This window comes from Myotis brandtii, unplaced genomic scaffold (genome assembly GCF_000412655.1).
Source record: "Myotis brandtii unplaced genomic scaffold, ASM41265v1 scaffold181, whole genome shotgun sequence".
NCBI lineage: Eukaryota > Metazoa > Chordata > Mammalia > Chiroptera > Vespertilionidae > Myotis > Myotis brandtii.
In genome coordinates, this window is record NW_005356712.1 from 2,724,107 (window position 1) to 2,731,092 (window position 6,986).

Consider the following 6,986-nt stretch of genomic DNA (forward strand, 5'->3'; position numbering starts at 1 on the left):
AGGAAAGGAAAGTCCAAACATTGCAAAAGAGACTTGTAAAGGGCCTTCAGGTCCATTTTTTCAGACTCAAACACAAAAAGAAGCTCAATAAACTCAGGGTCTGTGCCTTTCGGAAGGCAGCCACACTGTGGATGACTTGAGGCTCAGCCAGGATCGAGGTGGGCAATCCCATTCACTCACTACATGCGTTTCTTTTCCTCTTTGTTTTCTTTCTCCCACCCAAGTCGCAGATGGGTGCTGGAAGCTGAACCAACACAGCGCCGCAGGGCGAGCTGCAGACAGCTGCCGAGGGGCGTTCTGGTCTCCTGCCCGGACAGATGGCCCACGTGTGAGCTGGGAGGCAGGTGTGGGCTTCCTCTCTGACCCGGGCGCAGCCGCCTGCGGGAAAGGTCTGTACCAGGGTAGGTAGCTCGCCTTGAATATGTCCAGACTACGGAACAGACTTTGTTTTCCTGCCAGCAGATGCCTTTCTGCGCTGCTGAAGAGAGCTCACGAGCAGGAGCACATGGAAAATGCGTGGCCGGGATGTCAGCAATTGCGTCACAGTTGCACTTTGGAAAGGGGTGATCACTCTGAACAATGCACACGCGCTCACGTGTCAAACCATTAAGACTCCAGCCCGGGTAAACAGCACGTGTCCTTTATCAGATCGTCTCCTTGAACTCTGATACACTGTAGACTAGAGCCCGTCACGCCAGTGAAACAAACCCGGGGGTCACTGTTCGATGCTATGAGGTGCCTTAGAAGCTGTTTTTGATAATGAAGCAATGGACTCCCCCCAGAAAACAAGAGATGATTTATTCATATGTTTCTTGTATCCGTCAAGATGAACTGCTGGGCAGCCAGAGGTAGTGTGTGCGTATCAGGGTAGATATAGAAAACAACAGACATTTTAGTAAAAACTATGAAGATTCTCAACTTGTATGTAGTTTGACCTGTGACATCTGAGGCCAAAAAGGGGCAGTTCTCTCAAAGGCAGCCGTAGAGCAGCCGTTCTCAGCTTCGGGTGCACGTTAGAACCACCTGAGGAGTTTTTCAAAATCCCGATGGCCAGGTCACACCCCACGCCAGCTAAATCAGAACCTCTGCTGGCTAAGGCCCCGGGCATCACATATACAAAACTTCCCGGTGATCCCCTTGTGCAGCTGAGGCTACAAACCACTACGTTAAGGGGAAATGTCATTACCTTTTGAAGGTCACATGGGATTTTGGGAGAAATGGTAGCTTACAGATGGCTCATGACAAAGGAATGGCAATGAAGTCAGCATGTAGTTTGCTGGGCTTCCTTCCCCACGTCTGCTGGTTGTTCTGTGGGTGCTGGTGTGGATGGGGACCGGGCAGGTGCAGCAGGTGAGGGGGATCCCAGGTGAAGGCGGGGCAGGGGGAGCCTCAGTCCCCAGGCAGCTGCCGCTTCTCTGTGCTCCTCTGGACGTTGCTGGGGCAACTGCAGCTCAAGTGGGGCCAGGGGTTGAATTTTTCTAAAGAAATTGGCCATCAGAATTTTTTACGTGAAATATTCCACTTTAGAATTGTTACCTGCCAATTCCAATTCCTTTAAAATTCCATGCAGCCCAATGAAACCCAACTGCAGGTCACATTTGGCCCCGTGGGCTGCCTTTTGATTCTCTCTCTCCCTCCCTCCCTCCCTCCTTTCCACTCTCTAATAACCAATGGAAAAAATATCCTCGGATGAGGATTAACAAAAAAATAAAAACAAAACAAAAGAGTTGATAATTCAAAGGGGCTGCTGCCTACGATGCTAGGTTTCCTCCAAAAGGTGCCCGGGTTAGGGGGGCAAGTCTGAGATCCCGATTACACTCTGCCCCCCAAGGGGGGACCCTGGCTGCCTCTGAAGAGCAGATGCCTTTTCCCAGTTCAGTCAAAGACACCACTGGGGCAAATGCAGAACTTCATAGACGAGATGGCGTGAGGCCCGGCTGGGGTGGTTTAGTGGTTGAGCTTCGACCTATGAACCAGGAGGTCACGGTTCGATTCCGGGTCAGGGCACATGCCCGGGTTGTGGGCTCAGCCCTCGGTGTGGGGCATGCAGGAGGCAGCCAATTAATGATTCTCTCTCATCATTGATGTTTCTATCTCTCTCTCCCTTTCCCTTCCTCTCTGAAATCAATAAAAATATATTTTAAAAAAAGATAGCGTGAGAAAGAAGTAAGCAAGCTTGGTTGATGGCATCACGTTACTGCAATTTTCAGCTCCTTGGCTGTGTGTCTCTGAGTACTCGGAGAGCCTCACAGTACGTACGCATCCTCTCCCATCCTGAGGGTGCTGTCTCCGAGAATTCAGAGTGCAGCGTTGAGTGCATAAATCACAGGACTAAACTGTCCATTACTGTGAGCTCAAATTATCTCGCCATCATGAGCGTGATCTGGTTGTTTTGCTCGCACTGGAAAGTTAAGAGCCCAAGAGGCAAAAGGCCAAAAGGAGAACTCAAAAAAAAAAAAAAAGTCAGTTTTCTGATCTTGGAAAAAATACACAGGGTTAAAGACAGGAACATTCTATCTGCATGCATCAACTGATTTTGTTGTTATTGTTGTTAATCCTCACCCAAGGATAAAAAGGGGGGGGGGGGGGGGGGGAGGGAGGGAGAGAGAGAGAGAAAGAGAGAAACATTTATGTGAGAGAGACACATTGACTGATTACCTCCCAACCAGGGCTGGGGATCAAACCTGCAACCCAGGTACCTGCCCTTGACTGGGAATCAAACCTGAGACGCATTGGTGTGCAGACTGACACTCTAACCACTGAGTAACACCAGCCAGGGCGACCAAAGGTATTTTTTAAAAGCCATTTGTGTTTTGGGGATCCATGAGTTAGAACAGAACAATAATAATCCTCTTGCAGCTGTGGAAGATTTGGTAGTATCCTGAGTACTAGTATTCAGGGATTTTCCTCCCCCTCGAAGACTTAGTAGAAAAGAGGAGAAACAGAGAAGAGAAGTGTCCTGGGAAAGCAGTATGTTGAGCCCTTCAGGACGTCGATGTCAGCTTAGTTTGAGTCCAGGTGTATTGGCCACCCCTCTACCTCCTAACCTACCGTTTCCCAATTTGTGTTCCTATTCACAATGCAACTTAGAAGACACTGAGCCAGCTCATCGCTAATGTAACAGGATGTGGAATGAGACTTTTCCTGTTGACCCAGAACTTCAGGTAAAGCTTCAAAGGTCAGGGCAGTGGGTAACAATACTTCCTCCTTCTGTTAAGAGGTGGCCAGACTGGTCCTTTGACCATCAATAACCACCAACCTCCAGCCTACATAAGACAAGGTCAAGATTTTATCCAGAGGAGGTTTCTCTGACAGGCCTTTGTAAGGGGGGTGGAGCGGGGGAGCAGGCTGTTTCTTCCCTTCCAACCCCCAAGCCAAGAGAGGACGGTTCAAAGAAGAGTCACTCTCGAGACTGGGAACACCAAGGGGGTGAGGGGCGTGTTTCTGGCATCTCACTGCTGGTTGAAGGGTGCCTGGAGCTGCCCACGACGGTGGGTGAGGAGCGAGGGCAGCAGGGCAAAGGTGCATTCTTAGGCTTGAGTCAGCTTGAAAAGACGCACCCAGGAGGGCAGCCCGCCTGGCAAGGGGACCTCAGAAAGAGAATGCTGGTACTTCCTGGGGTATGAATGGAAAAGGGGTGCGCAAGAGGTTATTTAGAATGTGCATTGGGTCCCCATGGAGGTCTCCAAAGATCTGCCAGTTAAAGAGCCCGGGATGGGGGGAGGGCACCTGACACTCAAGAGAGAACTACACCTGTGCTCACCTGTTCTCAGCTGAGGGGCCCTTTCCCAGTCATTTCTCGGCTCCTGTGCTTCAGGGAGGTGAGCTAGAGAGGAGGCGGGAAAGGACGCAACTGCCCAGCCCCCACTGCAGATCCCTGAGGCATCTGTGGGCCAGACCAGGGCAGTAAAGAAGGTATTAAATTGGATGAGAGGAAAGTTTTGATTGGACTAGACTAGACTTCTGCTACCTGAATACCAGACTGTTCTTACAGTTGAAACAAAAAACGATAGGATCTAATGAGATATTACCAAGTTCAGCCTAGGCAGTAGCCCGGTAACAATGAAGCCATGAGACATGTGCCATTCAGGGGTAGTATGCAGTATCCGGGATGAAAAACAACAACAACAACACAGTTCTCATCCGTTAGCTCCAGCTCTCCAAGCTTGGAATTGGTGAGGTTCATATTGCTCTGAGGTTCAAACGACCTTAAGCTATACCAAGAGCAGCATATGCAACTGCCTGCAGGGGCCAGGCAGGAAATGGAAATAATGAATGAAGGGGGCTGGGAGGGGAGGCTAGTGAACTGGAACCTGTGTCCCATCTGAAAAGGACAGCGGCCTCTCACATTCAGCCACTTGCTCCCCAGTATGGCCAGTTCATCCCATTTCCCCAGAAAGGCCAAAAAGCCCCCCCCCCCCTTTTTGGGTTACATCTCCTGTTTTTGAATTATTGTCAAGAATATTAGAGTTCTTTATTGCAAATGACACAATCTACTCCAGGTGGTTTGAGCAGAAGGGCCTTCACAGGGCAGTACTATGGACTGAATTGTACCCCCCCCCCAATCCATACATTGAAGTCCTACCCTCAGTGTATATTTAGGGTCTTTCGGAGGAAAAGATGACGTCAAAAGGGTGAAGCCCCAGTGGGGCTGGGGCCTTGGGAGAAGGGGAAGCCATGTGAGCCTGTCTGCCATGTGAGGACAGGGAGAAGGTCCTGTGAATGACTCGGGAGGAGAGCTCTCACCAGAACCTGACCATGCTGGGACCCTGACCTCAGATTTCCAGCCTTCACAACCGTGAGAACAATTTCTGTTGTTTAAGCTGCCCAGTCTGTGGCATTTTGCTATGGCAGCCTGAACAGACTAAGACAGGCAGTTAGAAAGCCTATAGAATCCTGAGGCGAGGTGAGGAGAGGAGAACCGGGCTTGGACTGTGCAGCCAGGAAGGAGGCCCAGACCACAGCGTGGACACCAAGCCTACACAGGGCAGCCACCTGGAAGCAGCCGTCCTCACTGTCAGAGGGATCTGCCTCTGTGTGGCTCACTCCAGTAGAAATCTCATGTGATGTGTTTCACGACAGAGCCTCGATCACATGAAACCTGGCTGCAAGGAAGTTTCTGGAAAAGTGCTTTGGTTTCTCTTAGGGAGACATGAGAGTCATAATGTGGGGCATTTTCCAAACATAGGAAGGATATTCAAAGGAGGTTGGGTGGATATAAAGCATAACAAATACCCACTATAGCAATCAGTTGCAAAAAAATAGGGAGCTGGTCAAACAATGCATTTGTGTGTTATAGTCCAGCTGATGACTTCTGAGCTGTGGGCTACTTTCATTGCTCAAGTCTCCACTTGGTCTGAAAATAGCTGGAAAGGCCAGATCCAATCATCACCACCACCACCACCACCATTAAAGGCATTCAGAGAGCTTTGAAGCAACCAAGACTAGAGGGGCCAAGATTCTGGAGCGAGAGGAATTGTATTGAGGCAAGTTGACATTCTGAGTCACTTTTTCCTGCTGTTGGGGGACAGAGAAACAAGCAGAACTTTTGGCAGTCTCATAGGGTCGAGATAAAATTTGAGAGGCTAATATTCTAGGGAAAGGGTGAGCCCTCTCTAGAGTTAGATACCATCACCTGGAGACTCTCTTCATTTTTTTCTTTCATGCACCAATTGTGTATTCAGTGAAAATTACAAGGCCTGCCAAGAGACAGGACTAAATTACCAAAAACAGAGAAGAATAGTCAATAGAAACAGACCTCACAGGTGACCAAGGTTTTAGACTTAAACAAGGGCTTTAAGTGAACGTTGATTAATGTGTTCAAGAAAAACAAAGCAAATAATGGGAAAAAATAGATGGAAAGATAATTTCACAGAGAACAGGAATCCATAAACTTCACAGGCCAAAAGACTGGGAGCCTGCAGCCTCTCCTCAGCAGAGGGATTTTAAAAATGCCGACTCAGCTCTGTGTGAACTATAAAACCCTGTGACCTACAGTCCGAAAGACATTTGCCAACACTGGCCGTCATTCTATTTCTCAGGTGGTTTCCTTCTGAGTCTACTCTGCCCCACGAGCCTAGTTCCTTGGCATAGAGCTGTGTTCACCTGGAGAAAGAGGTGCTTCTTGCTAATTATCCTAAATATAGTCTTTGGCCGATCTGTGTTGGGAGTACCATTATTGTAAGATGATCAGGGAGATGAAGCCTCTGACATGACACTTGAGTTGACACTGAGTGACAAGGAGGCAACAGGAGAGGATTGGAGGGGAAATGTGGCCTGGGTGGAGGGGACACGGAGTGCAAAGAGCTCGGAGGCAAGAATATGTTCGGTGATTTAATCAGTCAGGGTCATCTAACTTTTCTGTAAAGGCCCAGATATGTAAATATTTTAGGTGTTGCAAGTCATAACAGTGTCTGTTGCAACGACTCAATTCTGCTGTTATAATTAATGCAAAAGTAAACGCAGTACACAAGTGAGTGGTGTTCTAATAAAGCTTTATTTACGGACACTGAAATTAGAATTTCTTATAATTTTCACGTCACAAGTATTCTCTTGATTTCCCCTTCCCCCAACCATTTTAAAATGTGAAAGCCATTCTGGAGCCGTAGTTCGCAGGTATAAGGTCAGTTAGGCTAGGGACACTTCATGCAGGACACGTAGGAGTTGGTAACCATCAGATGAAGGCAGATCTCCTTCCAAATGGAAGGCCACCATCAGGGTCATTGCAGGCCTGGGTACCAATTCTGGGAGGCAGCTTCCTCCAGCTCATGGAAGACATCAGGTTTGTTTTCTTTCCCCCCAGTAACAAGAAAGGACACATGAACAAAAAGGCAGGCGCACACAGCCAGAGAAGACGTGCCCAGGTTCACGCTGACGCGCCTCCCGCACGCACTTCGGGTTTTAAAGTTGGGCGCACACCTGCTCCCGGGCAGAGCGCACCTGCTGAGCGGCACTCTGGCCTCGTCTCGCGAGAGCGGGGCTGTAGT